Source organism: Neopelma chrysocephalum, unplaced genomic scaffold (genome assembly GCF_003984885.1).
Source record: "Neopelma chrysocephalum unplaced genomic scaffold, ASM398488v2 Primary Assembly neopelma1_96, whole genome shotgun sequence".
Lineage (NCBI taxonomy): Eukaryota > Metazoa > Chordata > Aves > Passeriformes > Pipridae > Neopelma > Neopelma chrysocephalum.
The window spans coordinates 793,547-817,024 of record NW_020897759.1 but is presented as its reverse complement, the minus strand read 5'-3'; the positions used below and the strand labels follow the sequence as shown (position 1 = coordinate 817,024).

General features: G+C 40.1%; 1 long non-coding RNA gene across 3 annotated transcripts in view; it reads left to right on the top strand.

Moving 5' to 3' along the window:
- LOC113972758 overlaps positions 1-20,615 on the top strand; it is a 136,352-nt gene extending 115,737 nt beyond the window's left edge. For all 3 annotated transcript variants that reach the window (XR_003535995.1, XR_003535994.1, XR_003535993.1), the window contains 2 exons: positions 15,696-15,885; positions 20,570-20,615. This is a non-coding gene — a long non-coding RNA (uncharacterized LOC113972758). The remainder of the gene's footprint in view (positions 1-15,695; positions 15,886-20,569) is intronic.
- Positions 20,616-23,478: the final 2,863 nt, after the last annotated feature.

Genomic DNA, 23,478 nt, shown 5'->3' with positions numbered 1-23,478 from the left:
ATAAAATAGGGATTTGGGGGTTTATCTCCTGTTATTTTCATAATGGAAAACCTATCACTTTATATGAGGAATCCACCCTATTGTTTCAGATAAACTCTCATGCCATTCAATGGAAAATAACAGTCCTCTGCTGCAGTTCTTCATGTTTTCCCTCAGTGTGGCCACTGTGCAGAGCAGGAGCAGTTAAATAGCTGCTTGAGCTTGGATCATACTGGTCTGCAGGAGGAATTGGAAGCAGTTCCTGGTTTTACAGCAGTAGCACTAGGAAGCACCATTCTCCTTTTAGGTCCCCCCCCCGATATTTGACCTGATATCAACATGAACATTTTTCAGAAGAGACAGCTTAAGACTTTTCAGCAAAAAGTGCTAGAATTAATTTTGCCAGTTTGGCAAGGGTGTTGGGACAATATAACCTCGTGTATTCCCAGTGCTGTAGCTACGAAGCTGAGTTTTATAGCAGAGGAGATCCCAAGGAACGACACCAACTGTCCCTCTGCCGTCTGGCCCAGCCTGGTTGCAGCACATGGCCAGCAAAGGCATCAGGAGGGGGCAAGGTCGCCGTGCTCTGCCCTCCCCTGCACCGACTCAGCTGCTGCTCAGTGCTCTGAGCACTGCCAGGGCACTGAAGAAGTGGAAGTCTGGTCCAGCAGTTCCCAGGGCAGCTCACATCTGGAGATATGCGGAGGTCAATAAAGCTAAGACGATCCCAGGGAGGCAAGAAGCTGGAATGCTTTATTGGATTTACAAGTTCATATTTAAAGGGTTTAGGATCTACATATTCAACAGGGGGTTGTAGCTATTACAATTTATTACAAATAGGGGATTTCAGGGGATGACATAAGGGAAAAACCTGACTTACAGAATTCGGGGTTTTCACAGAGATGACATCAGGGGAAAATCCAAGTTATACTCTAGATGGAGGTTTTTTCTCAGTCTCTGTCAGCCCAAGGCTTTTGTTTAAGGAGTTTTCTTTTAGGAGTTTTCTTTTTCTCATATCCAAATTTTGAAATCCAACAGATACACAAGGCACAGTTTCGGTAATGAAAGAAAGGCTGACTGGGGTGGAGAGGGAGTTGCAGAGTCAATAAGAAGAGTCAAAAAGGGATAGTTTTCCCCACTTTAATCTCCCTGGTGTGAATATTAGCTGTGGAAAAACCGAAAGGTCATTCAGGCCTAAATCTAGAGCATCTCTTTTTTGGATGGAGTGCCTTTCTTCTTGACTTTAGTAGAAGTGCATAGGAACAAAACTGAGATCACATTTGAACCGGAATATAAACCCACTTTTCCTTTAGTATTTCAGACTCCTCAGCCCAAGTCTTTTAAATGGAAAATACCTAAAAAGTCATTGTGGTGAAAAAAATCAATTTCCAAAGTTTGTTTTACCACTAGTCATCAGGTATTTAAATCTTTGCCTTTTGTCAGAAAAACACCTTTGATAAAGGCCACCTTCCATATATAGAGATTTTGCCTTTGGAGATGAAAGGGAGGCATCTGTGAGATGTCTCTGTTTCCTGCTGGGAGCATGCCCTGTGCACTGGGTACCGGACCAGTGAGGACAGAGGTCACTGGGACCCTGAGGGTGGCAAGAACAAACCATGCCACCTCTCTGTCTCTGTTTCCCTGCTTATGTATTTTGCCTATTAAATCACATCTGTCACCTTTATCACCTCCTTGTTCTTTAAAGATGTACTTCTCTTTGCTGCTTTTTAAACATATCCTTTTGAAAACTTTCTTGCTCTATACCAGCTGTTTCCTTAAGATCTTTTGGCTTAGGATTTGTCAGATGCCTTTGAGTCTATATATATATAGCCTGGATTTTTGTTGTTAGTATACCTACTGCTGCCTCTAGAAAATATTTTGATATGTAATGAGGCAAGACTTCCTTCACAAAATCTGTTTCTCTCTTTACCAATAATTATATTTGTCTATGAAGGCACTCATTCTATTTTTTAAAACAGTTTCCACCAGTTTGCTTGGCTTTCTGCTCCGTGTTTGCCCAGAACACCTCTGGTAACAGAGCAAATTTAAGCCAGAAGTTAAATAGCGCCATTGGTAGTTAAATCTTGAGTTTCTTTATGTTATAGGCAGTTCTCATGTGGTTCTGGTGGTTTGTTACTGATCATTTGTTCATTAGAAAACCTTTTTGGGTGTCTCTGTCATTAATTTTTATTTGAGATATTTTTATTTATTTTATTTGAGAGAGATTCCAGAATAGGAATCTTTCCAGTCTCCTCCCCCCAAAATATGTGCAAAAAAAAATAGAAACAAAACCATAAAAACAAAAAACAAAAAAACACAAAACAACAAAAAAACAAAAACAAAACAAAACAAAACAAACAAACAAACAAAAAACCAACACAAAAACAAAAACAAACAAACAAACAAAATCTGATCCAGTGCAGTGCTTCCAACAAAGCCAAGAGTTGCTTCCTCCTCTCTGAATTTCCTGGCTGCCCATGAAATACTGATTCCTGCTAATGTATCCCAGTATGTTTATACTTTCCACTGAGCATAAGTGAAGTTTTCCCATCCCTACGTTGTTCCACAGTTGAAATATAATAGTAATAGTATTTCATTTCAATGCTTCATTTCATCACCCAGAATATCGGTTCTGTGGGATCACATCTGAGTAAACTGTCCAGAGGGCTTGGCCAATTAGTTTTAAACTACTCTTTAACATATGATTCTATTTACTGTTTGGTACAGCTTACTCCATCTTTTATATATGCTTTGATTTTCTTGTTCCCGGGTCTCTGATTGTTTTCTTTCCACTAGGATGCCTAGTGCTTATTATGCTCATATTTGATATTCTCAGTTAAAAGTGTGCAGGGCAGCAAGTCAGGCAGGCAGTCAGGTTCCCTATCTTATTGCTTAGATGGCTGCAGGAAAATGTGGATAAGTTGCTTTTATTTTTTTTTCTCTGTACAACTATTTCTTTTATGTAGAGCTGTTGCTTTTCTTTGCTGTTTCCTATTTGATTATCTCAAGCTTCCATCCTATCCTTTATATAAATTCTTTTAACTTCCCCAGGGAGCTTTTCTGCACCCATCAGCATTCTTCCACTTTCCTGTTTCAGCAACTTTACACAAACCTTGGCTGTGTTCCTGGGAGGTGAATTACCCAACACTGGAGCCTGCAACTTGTAACTGAGGTTCATGACCCAAGAGTGTATTTACCTCTCGTGAGGACGATTTCTTATGGACCTCATTTCCAGCTGGAGTTCAGGACCCTTGTAGCCAACAGGGCCTGTTGACCTTTAAGTGTTGGCTGCTGGAAAGGGTCTGTATTGTGCTGACATACACATAAGCCCCCCAGGGAGCAGCTGGTTGATGCCTCTGTTGAGCAGCGCAGTATATTCTTCACCTTGTTGGATTTTTTAACTTCCTGCTTGGGTGGGCTGCCTTTCTCAATCCATCCTGTCAGTGCTTGCTAATGGGCTGCCCCTTATTTCCTTGTTGGAGCTCAGATTGACCACAACAGCAAGCTTTTTTCCCACTATTTCTAGCAGTAGTTTTGTGGGCTAAAAACATGTATCTGCTAAATTCAGTTTCCAGGAAGCATTGCTAATTCTTATGGCAGAATCAGACCTCTCCACAAACACTGATGTGTTTAATATATTCTTGATATTCATTGGTCTCCAGTAATTTGCCTTTTACCTAGAAGGGCACATCAACAAGCGGCTCTCCTATGTTTACTCTTAAGTAAATTGTGGTGTTAAACAGCTTCTTTCTGAAACCCTCCTGGTTGCATAAGCCATGTGATTCTGGATACAACAATCTGATGAGGCAAAACAGTACTTGGGTGTGTTAAGTGGTGGTTATTGCTTGCATTTCAGTATATTTGTATTGAGGGTCACTCTCCTGGAAGTAACAAGCACGGAAGAGGGATTAATTCGAGAGTCCCAAAGTCATTGTCCAGAACAGGAGGTTTGCAACTATCAGACAGAAAGCATCAACTTTCTATTTTTGGAATTAGTAACTTTGGTCTTGATGAGCAATGATAAAATCATGCAGAACATAATTCATTAAAATACAGTTCAGTCTGGGATCATTGGTGAGGTTTGCCACCTGTGTGGCCTCGTGCTTGCCCAAGTGGATTGTAGGTCATAGAAATATGTCAGGAAACAGCTTACAGGGACACCTATTTGAATACTCAAGGTTGAACATCTGCCTCTCCTAATCTGTCACTGTCCCACTAAAAAAGTAATTTCTGACATTCAGTCAACCAAAAATATCCTGGGAACAGCCCGGTGGTTGGTTCAGTAGGAGTTTGTGAGTGGAAAGAAACCAGTTTGATTTGCACAAAATACTGTTTGGTGATAAACCCTCACTTTTGTTGCTGGCTGGAACAAGTACGGGCCTTCTCATGTTTCTCACTTTAATTTGGCATTAATGAGTTTTTGCAAACATGGCCTCTGTGTTTATACAGTCATTCTTTGCTTGTTTCTACTAGTCTGTCAAAGGCCACACTGGGGTTTTGTGTTTGCTTCTTTTGTGTGTGTGTGTTAAACATTGAGCAGAAAGCCAGGGCACATACAGTTGTATAAGTGTTTCTAAAATAATATCTGCTCAATATGCCTGGAAGTAGTACCCCTGTTCCCCTCAGATGTTTCAAGTCTGAGGGGAACACTTGGATTGGATAGACAAATCAGTCTTATTTCCTATTTCTGTTCTTTTGAATTTAACTTATGCTTTCTTTAGGCATTTCAGAACAACGTCTGCTCTCACAGACGTTATAATTTGTAATCTAAATTGTGAATGTAGAATTTTTGTCTTATAAGAAATAATGAAAAGCATCAACCATTGTGTACAAAAATGGCTGCCCTGAGGCCCTGTAACATCTCCTATAAGTATTTATTGGATTTTACCTTTGGTTTTCACTGCAGTAATTGCTCATTTTCAAATTGCAATACTTCATCTGTTTTAAATGGGTGTTAGAAATAGTTGCACTTTTCAACATGGCAAAAATAGCTTTAAATTTTTTGTGGTTGGATTTCATTGCCTGTTTCTAGATAGTCACAAATCTCCAGACGTTTAGAGTCAAATTTCAGGTATTATTTTTGCAAGCTAGGAGTGAAAAATAATTTTTAAAAAGTCACCAAAAAGAAAAAAAAAAGCCCAACAAACTTAAAATAGGTTTGTTTTCTCCCTATTTTTTTCTGCTCGTGGTTGGTCACAACCTTACAGGCAATATTCCCTGCCTTGACACAGGTTGAGCACAACACAAGCCTGGTTCTAGTGGGCAGCTCGGCATGTGTAAATAAGCTGGGATTGCAGTTTAAAGGATGCTGCTGGTCACCAGAGATGAACACTGGCTAAAATGTGTCAGAAAGCTTGAACCAAGCCTTCCATCCTTTCACAGGGAAGTATTTGTAACCCACCCTTTTAACAAGAACAATTCCTTTGCACGACAAGTCAAATGCAGCAATACAAATAAATCCAGCAGACAGCTTAAAAAAATGAAGTCCAACTAGATGAGTAGACAGACAGTGTTCATGCTTTATTTGCCTTAACAGATTTGCAAAGCTAAGTCATGTGCAGCTGTTTGAAAATTTATGGAATTCATTTCTAAAGCAAACCACTTGGATGATAGACACGGCTGGGATTTTGGTTGCGTCTGTGCCAGGAAAGCCTTTGGTTTTGTGCTGCAAACACTCTTTAATAACAGGTCTTGCATTCAGCCCTTTGGCTTCTGGAGGCAAATTAGTCCCGTTGACATCCAGCTGATTGTGATGCAACCTCATGGTTTTAGCTTTGAGCTTGTAGTTGTCACTTCCTTCCCAAGTGTCCAGCCAGGCTGGCAGTGGCACTGCACAGCTGAAGCAGATCTGTTACTGCAGCACAGTGCTCCCCAACTGCACCTCTGCTGCCTTACCCAGCCCGCCTGCTCCATAACACCATTGACTTTGATTGCCTCTTGTACACAGATGTCCTTTTAAAATGTACTTGAACTCCTGATAGATTTCCAAATCTTTCCAATTGACAGCCTCCTTACAAATACCCATTTCATGGAATGTGAGCCAACATTTCCATAATCATGTTTGGCCGTTCACACAGCCATAATGTGTGAATATAATGAGCAAAACTGATTGTGCTAAAGCACAAGCGTTAATTGGAAGCAAATGCCAAAAAGATGTTTTCATAATGGCTGCATCGATATTTAAGTAGTTTCCTATCATTTTAATATCAAAAATGTGTTGGGTTCTGCCAACTCGCTTGGTAGACTTGGATAATACCAGGGAAACCGTACATAATCAATGGCTTTAAGCAGCACAGTTACTCAGCAGACTTCTTGGGATCTGTGCATTTTAGCAGCAATTACTTGCTGCCTTTCACAGCCTTGGCAGCAAGTGTCAGAGCAACTGCAGGTTTTGTCCAGAGAAAGTGCTGTCCTGTAATTCCAAAAGACACTTGAGGACACCACTCACCATAACAAAATGAGGATCTGCAACATTTTACTGGGCCCTGGCTGTGGACCCACTTGCAGCCCAGCTCAATAAGATCTGCCTGCCCTGTAGGACTGCTGTGGAGAGTGGGATGTGGATTTAGTGTTTTCAGCATTTACACAATTAAAGCTGGAGGTGGGCTTTGTAGCATGGGAATTTTGCTGGTTTGGTTGCAGTGCCCTAGATGAACGTTGTGCCACGGCACAGCAGCGTCTGAAGCAAAAAATGCAGCAAAGCAGGGCCGTAAGAGCCACTTGCATCTGCACACTGCAGTTCTGAAGTGGTTAAAAATGAAACACTAGCTAGTTGCAAAGCAGAGCTACTGAGAATCCATTCAAGATTCTGTAAGTAATACAGTTCATATCTCATGGCAAGTCATGTGCAGTTCCATCAATCAGTGTTTCATTTTCCATTATACTGTTGGCATGACAAAGCAAGGAAGTGTTGCCAGAGTTAATACTCCAGCTCTCTTATCTATGTCTAGAAACCAGTTCATATTGGCCATGGGAGTGTTTTAGATAGTATTTCCATCTTGTGTTGCTGTCCAGTCCTGATTCCTTGGCAGACTGCCATATCTTATATATTTTGCTCCTGTAGGTTTTTTGCTTTCTCTCAAGGCTGTGCACAGTTTGTCTTCCTTGTTTTTTAAGTGGAAAATACTTTGTTATTCCAGAGAGTTTGAGGATATTTTTTGTCTCGCATTTCCCTGTATTATTGTTTAATTTTCCTTTCTTGTGAAAGGAGCTCTGGCTTGGAGAGTTCCCAGAATCTGTGGCTACCGTTTAATTTCTGTATTGTCTTTCCTGTTGTGGGAAGGTTTAAAGGGTATTTGTTGTGAGGGAGGAAAAAGAATGAAGGAAAACTGATCTTAGTTGGGGAAGGGTTTCTCTGTAAGAGTTCAAGGAAATAAATTATTCTCTGTTCCAGCATCCCATCAGGTCTTAATTGACATTGTAGGTAAATGTATGTCATGCTAAGGAAGTCTCATCATGCTCCTCTTTAAAAAGAAGTTTGAAACTCCTGATATTATTGGGCTGCAATGCAGATTATTTTTCAATAAAAATAACTGCTGCCAGTGATGAAAATTAGATATATAAAATATGTCCACAGTCAGTGTTTTCAACCTGTAGCTTATACATAAGTCTAATGTGCAGTTATCTAAGAGAAAACCTGGTGGCTAAATCCACAAATGGTTAGAAAATGCCTTAAGGCATAAAACTGTGTTTGGATTTCCAAAAAGTTCAAATGAGGTCTTTCACTGAGACCTTCTAGAAGAAAAAAACAGTCAAAGGATAAAAAGAAGACATGACTTGTAGGCTGATAAAAGATATAAAACAAAAAAGGGAATAAATAGTTAGTTTTCACTGCGGAGGGAGACCACAAACATTTACCAGCAAAATCTCATCACCTATTCTTAAATAATCTCAGGAAAGTGTAATAGGAGAGAGGAAGCATTTGCTGAATATATGACATTATTTGTGGTAGTAAAAATGGAAGTGGCTGTGAAAAGGTGTACTGGGATCTCAAAATAAAGAGTGATTAAGGGATCCGATGATATATGAAACCCAGTGTTGATATTGCAAATCACTGTACATTGGAGAAACCAGTCCTAATCTGTACATGTAACATGAAGGGCATTGAACTGGTGCTTATTCTGAGCTATTTTGGATAATTCTGTGACTGTATCAGTCTGGTGCTCTGTGTCTTCATCTTGGCTGTTAGATACAGTTCCGCTGCCTCTCCCCTCTCAAAAAGATAGATGAGGAACCATACAAGGCTTATTGCATTTTTGAAGCTGTTCCATACAAGGAATGACAAAGTAGACAAGAAGACTTCATCTTGGAGGAGAGATAACTGAAGTGGTATGAAATAGTGAGCCTTTAAAATAATAATAAGAAAATAGATGGTGAGTAGGGAAGGATTAGTAAATGTTTCTCCCAGAGGGGATAATATTTGGAAGTGGATTTTAAAACCAAAAAGCAATGGTCTTTTTTTTCCCCAGACCCATAATTAAGTTGACTTGCTGCTCAAAAACGTTGTGGATACCAAAAATATAGGTGGATTAAACACAGTATTACAAAGGCAAGTTAATGAAAGAAAATGCTGTAAGAGGCTGTAAAAAATAAAGATACCACGTGTGGCTCAGATAGTTTGAAGGGTTTGCTAGAGTAAAGATGAAATAAGATTGCAGTGGTTTTATCTTCTTCTCCTAAACCATTGTCAGAGATTACGTGCAGTGTTCCATGGACCTTTGGTCTGACCAAGACAGCAGAGCCATGTCATCAGTAAAACATCAATACAATACAGCAGTGGCTGAAAAAACCCAAACTCTACCACTGTATACAGGCTAAAAACAGAATTATATGTGTGCTGTAGCCATTTACATACCTGGGGTATTTGGCTGACGAGGAAAGCAATGATGTTCTGAACTGCCCTGACTCTTTTATGACCATATTTCTCTTTTTTATTTTGAGGTGTGAGATTATTGCACTCCCTTTATCTGAAGACGAGTGGCCTGTGAACCTGGTTACTGTTCAGGTTCCCCTGGAGACCTGGATTTAGAAGGCCTTCTATATAGAACAACTATACTCCTTTCTGTCTTGCATTTAGTGAACTCTGGAAAGCGGGATGACCTGTACTTGGCAGCCTGCACAGTACGGCTAAACAGCTGATGCTCTCACCCAGGCTCCACTGCCTCTGTTAGGAGCTGTGCTACTCTAGCAGAGGTACTTCTGTGTGTATCGGAAATGGAAAGATTATCCTTCTCCATGGAGCCCGTTTCAGTTTTGTGGAAATACTATAATGATCTTGCTGCCATTGCTTGTGCTCTTTTCTTTCACAAGCACTCCAGCAGATTGCAAGGCTCTGATTATCAGGACAGAGATACTGATTTCCCTGGGAGGCAGTGAGGTATGCAAAGTGATGTGTTTCCATGGCCCCTGTTAGTGAGCAGATGGGCTGCTGCTTCTCATAATAATTGGACTACTTCAGTCAACTGTGGCTTCATTCCCAAGTATTAATCCGTCGACTTTGAGGCTGGAGCTCACAAAGAGATGGTTTACCATGACCAGGTGGTCGAGGCAAATGCAGCTATTGAGGTGTTGAGTGGATTTTTTTGTTTGTACAGATCTTTCTGTTTGGACATCCAGTAGCCTCAAAGAGTCCAGCTGGAGCCCAAAACTCCAGCTCATCCTAATCATCTTGCAGGTGTCCTACACAGATGGAGATGTCATGGAAGTGCTTTTGAAGCACCCCTCCCTGTCTAACTGCCGTCATTTCTGTCTTCTCAATGTTCTGATACAGTAGCTGGGCTCCTGCCAGCACAGCCAGCCAGAGAAATCTTGGGAAAGCCAGGAGAGAGCATTCCCTGTAACGGGGAGAGAACAAAGATCTAAGTTTTGAGCAAATGTTTCCTGTTTGTCTGAAAGTCTGTTATTGTGCCCCTCCCATCCAATGAGGAAAAAACACTCCAATTTCTAAAATTTCTAAAGGATAAATGATTCAACTATCAGCCACATATTGCTGCTGATGAAACTGTAACTATTAGACACTGATCTATCTTGAAAGGACTATGAAGAATTGTTACACTGCATACAAAAATATCTTGACTCTAATAAAACAAGAGCTTAGTTGACAGACAAGGGGCTGCCCTTCTACCTCTGCTTTAAAACACTTTGTAATGTACGTATACTTCAGTATGTAATTTAGTGCTATTTTTTTTCCATGCCATCAGTCTATTAAACTCAGAAATAATCTCAAGTAGTTTGGGATTTCTTCCAAATCTATTTTTAGCACAAAAAAAAAAAATTATCCAACCTGTTGGAACTGTTTGTTTACGATCAAGTATTCCTTCTTCAGGATTTTGCAAGAGACAAAACTTCTGACATGGAATTTAGGGTAATATCAGAGTTGGATGTAGATGACCTTTTTCTGTGCTCCTTAAGAATAGAGGAACAAGCTGGCATGAGAGAATCCTCCAAAAAAGCAGAGGACTGAAATGTACCATCTGAATTAGTCAGAAAAATGTCCTTAGTCCTGGTCTCCCACATCCCAGCTGCTCTGGGTATTGTGTATTTACTCTTTGCTGTTGTGGCTTCTGCACAGACACTGAAATCTTCATGGAAAAAGAAAATTACACAGTTGTGTGCTGATGGAGACACAGGAGAGAGGGAAAGTCCCCTGTTATACATAACTATTAATACGGTGTGGGACTGCACTAGCAGGTCTGATACCTACTCTGGGATAAAATGTCACAAACAGGGCATCGCAGAACTGCCAAATGGAGAAGTGGAGGTGCTGGGACTCGAGTTGGTGCCACCCTCACCATGTGAACTGCTCAACTGTTCACAGTTCTGAGACTGCTGTGTTTATAGAAACACTTTCCTTTTCTTAACTTCTGGAGGGAGACTTGTTAAGAACCTATTTACTCTTTACGGGACAGGAAAAAAGCTCTAGCAATTGTTCTGCTACACATGTTAAGTTGCAGTTATGCTGAATTCCAATGGAGAAATCAAATCATCAGCCTGTGTTTAAAATTCTGGTTCTACCTTGTATTGAATGTGTCTATTATAATACCCTTTCTTCTTGCTCTCACACACAGCAGGAGTTTTTTACAGTCCATTTCACTAAAGCATCCTGGAGAAAGCTGACCTCCTGGCCTTATTTAAACTGTGCTCTTCAGGAGTACTCTTCTCATTTCACTGGTAGATGAAATGGGCAGCAAGGGGCACACACAGCCCACATCCTTATGGAAGAATTAGGATTGTGCCATATCCCTGCATAGTCCTGGCAACTTCAGCCAATAAATGTACAATGACAGGATCCTTTTAGGAAGCTTTATTTTATATGTTCCCAAAAGATATTGCATCCATAAGAATTTACTGAGGAATCCCAAGAGAACAGCCACGATGTGAATGACTTCAGACAGCATCCTACCTCATGTCATAGCAGAGGAGGTTGTGCAAACACATCACTACCAGCACTGCTGGCACAACTGCAATAGGTTACTTGACAAGAAATGCATTTTTGTCATTCATCAGTCATTGAATTCCTTTAATGTAAATGTGAGCTCACTCCTAATTACAAATAGATGAATGAAATACAGAATATTAAAGAAAATGTTTCTCTCAGAGAAACGGGCTAATGGACTTGTAGTTTTCAGGAATACAATGAACCTGTCCTGAAAGAGTTTCTTCTTCTGGGGGGTGGGGGGGGGATCATGGGAGGAAAGCTGGATACTCCAGAGCACAGTCTGATTTTTGTTCAAATATACAGGTAGGGATGAACACAAACGTGGATGTTGGCTTGTGGTTATAACAGGATCTGATTTTTCTGGGCTTCCAATGCTCTGAATGTGTTTAGAAAGATTTTTATTTTTTATTTTTTCCCCAGACTTCAGAAAAAGTAGATATGCTACTATTGTTTTTTTTCCTTTTCCCCTCTTTTCTGCCTTGTAATCTTCACTGCTATTTGATTTGGTTTTCTGCCCAGATAGAAAAATTAGAGTTTTCATCTAGACAGAAGAACTTTACTCTTTCAGGAGGCAGTTATTTAAAGCAGAACGTTGGAACAACATTTATCAGTGTTATGTGGACTACTCACCCAGTCTAGGTACAGTCAAAATTCTCTTGTTCCTTACCTGTTACTTAGGACCAGAGTAAAATATGGTCCCTCTCAGTGAGTGTTTACAGCCTGATTTAAAACACTGTTCACAGTAATGCTGCAAAATGCATCTTCCTGTACAGCTTTAGGCTGCTGCCACCTTGCACAGACATGGCTGCAAAGGCTCCTGATTTAAATTCTCCCCACTGTATGTGAGCTGAGAACTGCTGCCTGGATGCATGGAAAACCTCAGGGATACAGGGAATGCCTTTCTGACTGAGCACTCTCTTATGGTTAACTCGTGCAGTACTTAAAGCACTGCCATCACAAGGTTATATTTTGGGTCTGGTTTATAGGATAGGCCTATTTTTTTGGAACATCCATTGTATGTGGATGATTTTGTTTCAAGGAAGCTAGGGTGAGGAGGATGGATATAGCCAGATGAATCCCTCAGCTGAATTTCTTTAATGTGGGATTTTTTGTGTACTTGAAAACAAACCAACTGCCCTTAATTATTGTTTCCTTAACAAGCAAAGTGGTTTAGATGTACAGTGTATCAAAGCAGCTGTTGAGAAGGCTCTGATGTGTAATAGCACAAGAAGGCAGGATGGCAAATAAAGCTTTCAATAGCATGAAAATTATTGTAGAGATAAGGGGAAAGAAGATGAGAAGGGTGTTGGGAAACAGTGAATTGTAGTATTGTTGTTAAGAACATAAAGCTGTATTTTCAGAGGAAAAATACTGAGGAGCTAGAGGAACTGAACATCTGAAGAATATTCTTTAAGAAAAGACATAATATCAGAGGGAAAGAGTTGCATTTAATCGGGAAAAGCCGACTTTATTGGCATTTAGTGAAAAACTTGTTTGTGAGCTACATCGTGGGTTGATTTACATCCTGTGCCACTTACTAAAGGCACTAGGGTTTCACAGGATGTAAATTAGACCAAATACTGTGTCCTGATTTAGTGAGACAAATTAGTTTTGTTGGAGATTTGAAGGCATTTACTGTCCTTGATGAGAACAGCCTTTGGAAAAAGGGGAGTGAGCCTCAAGCAAGGCTGGAGGTGATGTGAAGGTGCAAAGGGATGTTGAGTTAGCAGGACAGAAATACTGCAGTACAAAAGGTCAGTGTTGAGGGCCTTTTCCATGGCTGAATGAAGGCAAACGAGGCATTCCTAAAGTCAGGAGTCACTAGAGTTGTAGCAGAAACATAAGAGATGGTTGCAATTTGCTGGCAGTTATTGGGAGCATTCAGGTATCTACTGAAAAACTAGAGAAGACTTTAGCTTCTTTTCTCTTTATATAGGTGTGTACTGAAGGCAAGCAGAAGGATTAACTTGTTTAGGCCAAATCATCCCCTGCTGCAGATTTAATTGAGATCAGCAGAATGTCGCCGCTTCCAAGTGAGTTGTGCAGATTTACACCAGTGCGAGTTTGGAACTCAGCCTTTCATCTCTATATTTTTCTCAAATAAATAGTCCAAAGTTAGACCACAGACTTGAAAGATAAGTCAGGAAAACACACCAGAATATTAATGCCCTTGTTGGAATGATTTGTATTTTGCCTCTCAGAGAAATTTGGGTGGAAAATGCAGCAAATGAAAAAAGTAATTACTATATTATTAAAAACACCAGCAAGCACCCTAAAACCTGCAGCTGGATTTCTACTAAAAATTAAAGATGTTGTGAAGCTGGATCTGAAGCTCTGAAAACTATTATGCAAAGAGAAGTGTAAATCTTAAGGCCAGTATAGGATGACAGTTTAGTCAATAGCAGGTGAAAAATCAAAATGAGAGTGCTGTGAACTTCACAGTGAGGCAAAATAATAATACACATTTATCTAGCACTTAACATTTCCAAATTGTATGACCATAAAATAATGCAGAAAGTTGCACTGATCTTGGATGCATGGAAAGGAAGAAAGGCCATAGCATATTTCTAGAGCCTCTGCAGCCATGAACAAGCTGATGTTAAACTGGAGGTCTGCATTAGAGAAACACTGTGACTAAGGAATTATGGATAATTTTAAAAAGTAAGAAGGAAGGAGTGCTTTCTATCTGGATTTAATAAAAAATAACATGTACTGGGATTAGATTGAGCAGCCCTTGGAAAACAAAGTGATTGGTGTTTGAGACTGAAATGGAGGTAACTGGCATGTTTTAAGAGAAATTGGCAAACAACAGAATATGTCTTTCTGAACTAAAAATTAACTGTGCTGTTTAAAATTGTTTTAAAGACATTTAAGGAAATACACTGGTGAAGAGCACCCATCATCCTGAGGTACTCAGTGTGTGTTTGCCCACCAGCCCCTCCTGCCAGGGCCCCCCGTGCCCTGCTGGGGGGCACAGGGCAAGGAGGGACAGGCAAAATTGACCCTCTTCATCAGCATCCATGGAACAGCAGCTGAAGGCCCGGGGTCAAAATGTCCACTGCCTACAGACTGTATTATGCCTCGTGCTCATGTACAGACTTGATTGTGGGGGAAAAATCTGAACAAAATGGTTTTGATCCATCCAAGTAATTAGAGATGTGACTGATCTCCCTGGGGCTAATTCTGTATATGAAGTTCAGTGTATGCCTAGAGCGTTTCCTGAATACATTCAGAAAGTTCATTCACTCTTAAACTTGAGAAATAAATCAGGGTAAAAGCACAGTAATTGGCAGCTCTTAGGTTTGACTTGCTTTCTGACATCGCCAGTTGACTTCACTACAGGAGGAGGGACGAAGGCAAGACCCAAGTTCTCAGAAAAGGGACTGTGTTCAGAGGGCTCTGTGGTGAATTTGTACATTTGCAGTCTCAGACAAATTCATTTTTGTAGTTGCCAAATGTGAGGGCTTTTCATAAGCACCATCTGTGGAATGAAAGGCAATCCAGGCTAAAATGTGCACAGTTGCAAATATTAGAAAATACGGCTATTATAAAAAGTCATAAGAACTTTATGCAAATGTTCCATCTCCAGTGGAAGGGCCAGATTCCAATATCACGCATGATGCACAGGAACAGATTTTTCTTAGGTATGCCGGGATGCCCACACTGCGCCTGAGATTAGAATCTGTCCCAAAAATGGATTATTGGGATATGAAAGAGCCAATGATGAGGAAAATCAGATTTTACTGAGCTGTTTTTTTTTCTCTCCCTTACTCTGTGAGAGTTGGCTTTCAGCATAGTTCTTGATCTTTGTAATTCATTAGGAAAATTGGCAATAAAAATAACGACAAAATGTAAAAACTAATTTTCCTCTTTAAGAAATTCACATCATCAAATTAGGACAGAGAAGTGATCTCTCTACACCCAGTTGCTCAGAGCAACTGGCAAATTTTGACTCCATGGAGCATTACCTGAAGCAAACAACAGTGACTCCATTACCAGGGGATTTCCCTGGGGTGGTGTTATCAGGGACTGGTAGCAGCACAGTTCTGGTGGTGTGGAGGTTGCATGCAGGTTAATTTACTCTGCAAATCCCATTATCAGCAGATCTTCATTTATTTAAATCCCGAAATTATTATCTTTATTTCCCCCCCATATCCAAATACTGTCTTTTGTTCTTGTCTCTTTGGGGAGGAAGTAAATGGGATTTGGATACAAGCCATAATTATTCTGGGAAAATCACCCTGCAGCATTGATTTATATGCAAAATTTTGCCTTGCAGCAGCTTGACAGCTACGCAAGACTAAGAAGGCAAAGGCTACAGAGCAGAAGGCTCTTAAAAGCAAAGGCTTCTTAAATGAAATATTGGTGGTCCTCATCTCTTGTCTTCAGTTCTCAGTGACCCAGGGTTAGCAAGAGAAGTTGGTACAGCTATTCCATTCTCATCTCCAGAGTAACCCAGCACAGGCCAGGTAAGAAAATCTCCTTGGATAGGGGATGTTTGATTTTCTAACGTGGGTTGGTGAGGGGTACAGTGAACCAAGCTCCCATTCACTGCCCAGGGGCAGAGCTGAAGGAGCCCTGCAAACACTCCAGAGTTAGAAAGCTCCTCATTACTCCTTCAACATTGAGCAGCAGCTGCAGCATGTTTCCATGGTTTTGGATTAAGAGATGTTTTCTTGGAATGCTGAGGGATGTCTGATGTTTTGAAGTTTAGAGTGCTCCTAATGACTTCCATGAAAATCACAATATCAGTTGGTTCTGAAAATTAGGCCCCTGGTCTAAACGGCCAGGTAGGAAGGAAAGGACCAGACCCCTCAAAGTGTTTTGTTGGATCATTATGGTATATAAAACAACTGATCCCCAGTTTTGCCTAGCCAAGGCTGGAGCCACGCTTCCTCTGAGGGCTGCCTGGAGCTGCAAACCACCAAGCTCCCTCTGGCAGCAGACTCCTCAGAGCAGCAATTAAGGAATCCTCCTGATGAGGCTTTGCCATCATTGTGAACGCATTGTGAAAATCTTTTCAGGCAGAGTGACAACTTCTGAAGTCATGGGGCAATAAGGACTGGAGCAGTCAGTGCTTCACTCATCCCATACAATCACCAGGAGCAGGATCTTTTCCAGGAATAAGTTCCTTTTCTGTTCCTTCTGCCTTCTCTGTGGCCCTGATTTACCTTTTATCTTCTGAGCAGCAGAGCCTGGTTTTCTCTGTACCAGCAGGAAGCATCCAGGTGGTTCTTCCTCCTCTCTCCTCATCCAGGCAAATTTCTACCAAAGAAACAAATAAAAAATAATTACAAAAGCTTGGAGCTTCATTAAAAGCATCTCAGATTTTAGTAACCCAAGTATTGGCCTGCTATTTTTCAAGCTTTTTTTCTAGATGATGGTGATAGCTGAGTGTCACATAATTACAGCAATTGGTTTATTTTTAACCAGAAAAAAAATTTATCTTTATTTTATACTTGAAAATTATTACAACTTTTTTTAAATCTTCCAATAATTCAGGTGAGGGATGTATGCGTGGTACTAAATTGCTAGGTAGAAGAGTTTATAACAGGAAGCAGTAGACCAGCCTGTTTTTATCTAGGGAAAGAAGTAATCTCTTTGACTTTAAAAGAAAAAAAATGAAATAACACAAAGTAAATCCGGAGGGGAAAAAATCCTGCTGAAATCAAACTCTTATTGATTGGCCAAACAGCAAAGTGCACACTCATATCCGTCAAAAAATAATTTCAGGCTAACACAAATTTATTGAAAACATCTGCTCCTCTAATTAGCATACTAGGTCTTTATCATCCTTACTTGTTCAAAATTCCAGACTGCTTCATTACAACAGGAGGTATTGTGATGCAGAAAAGTTCAACCAGGATGAAAAAGCAGCTATCACTGTTGATTTTTAAAAAATAAAATATTAAATCTGAATATATTTCTGTGTTTTATAGTAACAATAAAAATATTGTAACAATAAAAATTAGAAGTATTATTAGGTCATATATGTCAGGAACAACACAAAGTACAAATCTACAACAGAAGTTTCATCTAATAATAAAATTTCAACTCTTTTCTAGTTGTAAATATTTGAAAAGTATCCATTAGCCCCTCCAATTCCTCTTTTAATGGGGCATTTTGGAAAATGTTCTGTTTGATTCTCAGAGTGTTTTTTATACTGCCTGTGAAATACAAATCCCAGAGCCCAGCCTGTTAACCAGCAGCCTCTGTTTACTGTGAAATCCTGCCATGGTGATAAACACATCTCTGGGTGAATTGTCACTGTGAACAGAGCAGGGCAATGGGACACCACGACATGTAGCCAGCTCAATCCCTTCTGTTTTGTCCTGCATATTATTCTTCTGGATTGTATCAAGCTCTAGACTCTGGCTTTTAGCATTTCAGCTACTTGCTGATCTAGAACGTTGCCAAATATGGATACTTTTGAGTAAAGGTGAAAGCAACTTCGCAAACAGAGATATGAAGTTGTGCCATTTAGGTCTGCACAGCCCTGTCTCAGCGGGGACAATGAGGAATGTAACAACGGCTACACAGGGGAGAAAAATGTGTCTCTGCTCAAACCAAACCTCAGCCAGCATCTCAAAAAACCTCACTGTGGACAAAGTGAGCTGAGCCAAGGAGCTGCTGAGATCTGTATCATCTCCTCTGATGACTGAGTTTATTTCTGTAGGCAGGTCATGTAACATGGGTCAAACTCTCCTTTGTTGTAAACCCATGACACTTCATGTGTTTCATTGTACATCTGAGGAATTTAGACGTATTCAGCTGAGGAATTTACCCAAATTCTGTCTCTGGAATATGCCAAGCTGGTGAATGAACTCAGAATTATCCCTCCAATACTATAGGTTCACAAGACATTTTGGACTTTGGAAATTAAAACCTGCTACCAGGCTGATAAAAAGGACTCCTTGACTCCCACGCTACTGCTTTTAAGAATAATGCCAATTTAATATTGAGTAGGGATATGTCACTCTGACACTAAATGAGTACAAATGAGAAAAATATTATTACCAGTAAGCACAAAGATATGTTCCACCATTGTTAACAGAAAGACAAGACTGGTTACATTTATGACTGTTTCCTTTCAGAGCTCTGTCAGGGATATAATTTCAAAAACTTTTTGTATGCTAGGTGTTCTGTTGTGGGGTTTTTTCTCTTTCTCTAGGCTTGCACAGATTTCAGACTACTTCGCTTAAAAGAAAAATTTATTCAATGTGAAATATTCCTTTAGATTGAGTCACATCTACTCCAGTAAGAAAATTTGTGCTTAATAGCATCTCTTGTTATTATCAGTTCTTTCTGAACAATGGGAACTTTTTTTTTACTTTCTGCAGTAATTCTGTTTATTGAGAGTTATGTTATTTTAAATTATTGTTCTGTCACTTGGGGGAAGGGTCGTCAGTAAAAGAGAGACAATCTATTGGTGTTGCACATGCAAACTCACCTTTGCTGAGGCTATGGGTGACACTGCACAACTCTGAATGTTCTTGAACTGTTGCTGTTGGGGTTGGTATTAAGGGTAGATATAAGGCTCTTCTGGGGCAAGAGAAATTTATTTCATTGCCTTTTCCAAAAGTTACTGCTTTTGGGAGTGGAGCCTGGGGGATGGTGGAGCCAGAAGCCTGCTTTATTCTTTGTTGATGGTATCAAGTTTTAAAACAGTCACATCTGACCATAAAAAAATACCCTGTGATCAGTATATTACTGCAGTTCTTGGACAGTGTAACTGGTAGTGGAAGCACACTGCTGGGACGTCTCTAAAGCATACCCACTGTGACACGCAGATAAATCCCATGGCATGGGGAAGCTGAAGGAAAGTGTCAGACTGCATTTATTTTAACTTTTTCTTCTGTGCAATTCAGTTGAGCTAGTGGAAGGAATGACTGCTCCAGCATCCCCTTCCAGCTGCGGATTTCTTACTCCCAAAGGCCTCTCCGGGACAGGGAGCAGTGCAGCAGGAGGTGCTAAAAGCCACTAATTAGGACTGTGATTAACAGATAAGGGTACATGAGAAATCCTCTCCTCCTTCGGGATTTAAACACACTATTTCAGCTGTAGTTCCTGTCAGCATTAAGTCCAGTATTACCCTCCTCGGATATTGCCTAGAAGTAAAACTGTAGTATTTTTAACAGTAGAGCATTTTTTGTGCAGCTGCATGGAAACTGCAAGGGAATTGGCTGGTCAGACTCACCTCTGTCTGCTGTAGCTGCTTCTGCTGTTGGAGGAAATGAGGATTCAGGGATCATCTGGCAGAGCTGTGCAATGGAGAAGGGCTTTTGAAAGCAGCCAAGTTTGCCTTTCAGGAGGAGAGAACCTGAGTGGAACTTCAGGGACAGAGATTCTGCATGGTTTGACGTCATTTAGGAGAGGTAGCTGGTTTCATCAACAGCTCCCAGACCTTTGAACAAAGTTTTAAGGGAAGGAAGGCACTTCAGCCCAAAAGATCTGGTAGCAGGAGAGCTGCACACTTTGAGATGTGAGCAATACCTTGCAAGAGGTGCAACTCCTAGCAAAATGCAATATTTGGATTTGAGTATAATTCTGAGAGGAGAAAATTGTAATTTTTAATTGGATGGTAGACAGTTTACTGACAATTTTAGGTAGGAAAAATAATGTCCTGCAGAGATAAAAAAATAAATGAGACTGTGCTGCGTAAGGCTTGGCTAAAGGGAACCCATTGTAGGAAGAGAAAACTGAAGTGATAGTTATCTTAATCCATTACTAAAATGTGTCTTTAATATTTTCATATATTGCTTTCTTCTTCTTGACATCCCCATTATTTGTGCTGAACACACTTGTGATGCTCAAAGCAACACCTCAGCCTACCAGGGTTGGAGGAGGGGAACTCCAAAAGGTTAGGTGGATGAGAAGAGAGATTTCTTTTTGTTGCTGTGGCAAAGCTGGTGCCAACCGTCCTGTTCTCTGCTCATTAGCCTTGGTGAGGGCTTATTAAGCACTAGGCAGGGCTCGCAGCGCTCCTGCACTTCGGGAAGCAGCGCTCCAGGGGGAGCCTGCACACGGCACCGGGGAGCGATCAGCTGAGAGAAGCTATCAAACCCCGATGCCTCATTTCCAGAACTGAACTAATCCTAATAATACCTGTTATAGAAGTGTCGCCTTCTTGATCTATTTATTTTCTTATTCCAGTGGGGGAATAACCCTGGCTTTCTCGTCATTCCTAGTGGTGGGTCAGGTATGCAGTTAATGCAGCATACCTAACTGAGGGTTGAGCCTAATTTACTCCAGTTCACAACTGCAGCCCCTCTTGATTAGGAGGGTGACTTTGTTCTTATTTTGAGGCCTCTGATTATAACATTTCGGCTCTCCTTCCTGTAATCTGAAGGTTTGGATCAGTGCTTGGCTGGCCGTGCAACCGTATAGTCTTTGCAAGTTGGAGTGTGGTGGTTTTGTTCTCTTAGGTACATGGGGGATTTTTGACGAAAAAGAAAACTATTTGTATGTTTTATGGAGGCACTCTGCTGCCACTGAACACAGTCTGGATGAACATTTGAAAATACCAGAGAACTGACAGGGTAAATCTGCAGTGCTAAGAGCTTTTCACTGTTACAGTTTAAATTGTTGCTTATAACTTTGAGAGCCAATCCTGAAAGTTCCGCAACTTGATGCTGCTAAAATTGGTGTGCTTGAGTCTGAACAGAAGCTCTGCTGCTTCAGTGATTAAGGAGAGGTATTTCTTAGACTAAAAATACTGTGTTGAACATCAGGAAGTCAAGTTATATCAGTTTAATATTAAATTAATGTTCATTCTTACACATCATTATCTCCTACCATAAGCTGTGCAGCTGTTCATGAAATCTGCACCCTGTCTATAGTTTGTGACATGTCTTGACAGATACTTTACCAAAAAACCACCCTGTCTAACGTTGTGGTCATCAATTTAGAATGTTTTATGTTTCCTTGTTAATAAATATACATCTTCCTTTATATATATATATATTCCAGCAGTGTCCCGTGTATGTTCTAATAGTTACCCACATTCAATACTCCTTCATGACCTTTAGGAATGTAAGGGGCAATGAAAATGCACTTGGCACTTGTACATGTCATGGTCCAGTTTAATCTTTTATAATTGAAAGAAGCTGAATGTATAAAAAAAATAGTGCAATTTTTTTATTATTCTGGAAAATGCTGTTCAGATTCTATGTGCTGGAAAGATCATCTTTTACTGCTCTATAGAGGACTGTCTTCGGTCACATTGTTGGGGGTGTTGAGGTTCTTCTGACACAGGAAGATGACCACAGTCCTAGAATTAGTAGCAATCCTCCCTGGGTTCCTGTATGCCTTCAATTTTTCCAACTTATATGTGCACTGTTTTTTAAACTTTAAATGTTGTCCTCCTGGTAGATTACTGGATGCAGATCCCAGTCAGTGGAATTACTCTTGGCTGGGAACTAGAGAGAAACAGACTGATGAAGATATGTAAACTTTTCTAAAAAACCCAGAGATATGACTTTTAACCTGCACAGTTGGTTCCATACTGAAAACAGTCTCTTTGAAAGCTTACATGAAGATGACATGTGAATATGAGAGAACTGCTTTTTCTAGGATGCCAAATCCAGCAGGTTTTGGAAATTATACTACTCTTTGCCTGGAGACTGATTACTCTGAAAAGTATACTTAGAGGCAATTTGGAATTCTTGCTCTGGGAATCATGGCATTTTCTACCTGCAGTCTCCTGTTTTCTCCTCTCCAAGAGCTCTAGAGAAAAAGAAAAACAGCATTTATTTGGAGAAATTGTTTCCCCCTGCTGTGTAAATTAACTTCACCAGTTAGAAATTAGTATCTTTATTAGTATCTGAAGTTCATCACTGTTGAAAAGCTTTGTTTCTGTTTGTTTTTGGCTTCATTTCTAGTAGGAGAATAGTGAAATAGAAGTTTGTTTTTAGGGATTATACTTCCTTGTTCTCCCTGACCTGTCATAATTGTGTAAGGATTGAGACAAATTTTCTTCTTTCTGTTCTTGGAATGGGATCAGCAGCAATATAACTGATAACAAAATGGCATTGGCTCTGGCTCTGGAATCAGGACCATTCTTATGAGAAGAAATGGTCATTTATTCAGGGGATGAGCCAGTACCAACAGCAGTGATGTATTTTTCTACATAGACAAATGAACTGTGAAGTGAAGGTTCGTTAAGCAAAGGATATTGAGTATGCAGAAAACTGTGAAAGTTATCAAATACAACGTAGATGAGCAGGAACTGAAAGGGATTTAGAAAAGTGTTGGCATCATAGAGCCAATAGCTTTTCAGAAGCAAATATTTGTCAGTGGTTTGAAAGTATTTTTATTGCATTCTTAATCTCTAAATATTTCTTAGTAACCTCTTACCTATTGTAAAGTTGCAGGGTCAGCAACTTTCAAGTGTAGCATCAGCCTGGTTCCCAGAGTGGGAACAGGGACCTGCCAGGAAGGGTAATGACTAGTGGGAATAAGGACAGTGGAATTTGGCCCTAAATTAATGCCTCTTGTAGCCTTGAGGGTTTGTGTGCATTGCTAGCCTAAGCTATTGCTTCTCAAGGCCTGTTTTGTATATTGATTGCAAAGATTTGTTTTAAATCTCCTCTGATAGCCATCATAAATCACTGCCTTAGCTTTTAATTATTGTCTCGGCCGCTGGTTTTCTGAATTATATTCAGTGTCAGTAGTTTGGGAGCTTTAGTCTGAATTCCAAAAAGTCACATTTAAATATAAGGTGTCTCAGGTTCAGTTGATCTGAGAAATGAAAATTCTGAGAGGATGTAAGAAAATTCAGCTGATATTTTAGTGAGAGGGTGTCAGAGAGAGACTAAAAAAAAGAGAATGAAATAGTTCAAGTTATGTATGGACTGATACATTCCCTTCAGATCATGAGGCACAATTTCTTCCTAATGTAATTTTTAACTTTTTTTTTCTTCATTTCTCAAGGGAGACATTTTTTCTGGCAAAAATTAAAAAAGAAATGGTATAGTGCTCTTACTCCGTAATATTCATTTGGCTCAATTAGCATGAATTTTGAGTATATAATTTGCATTTAAAAAAGATAAAAGATTAGCTTT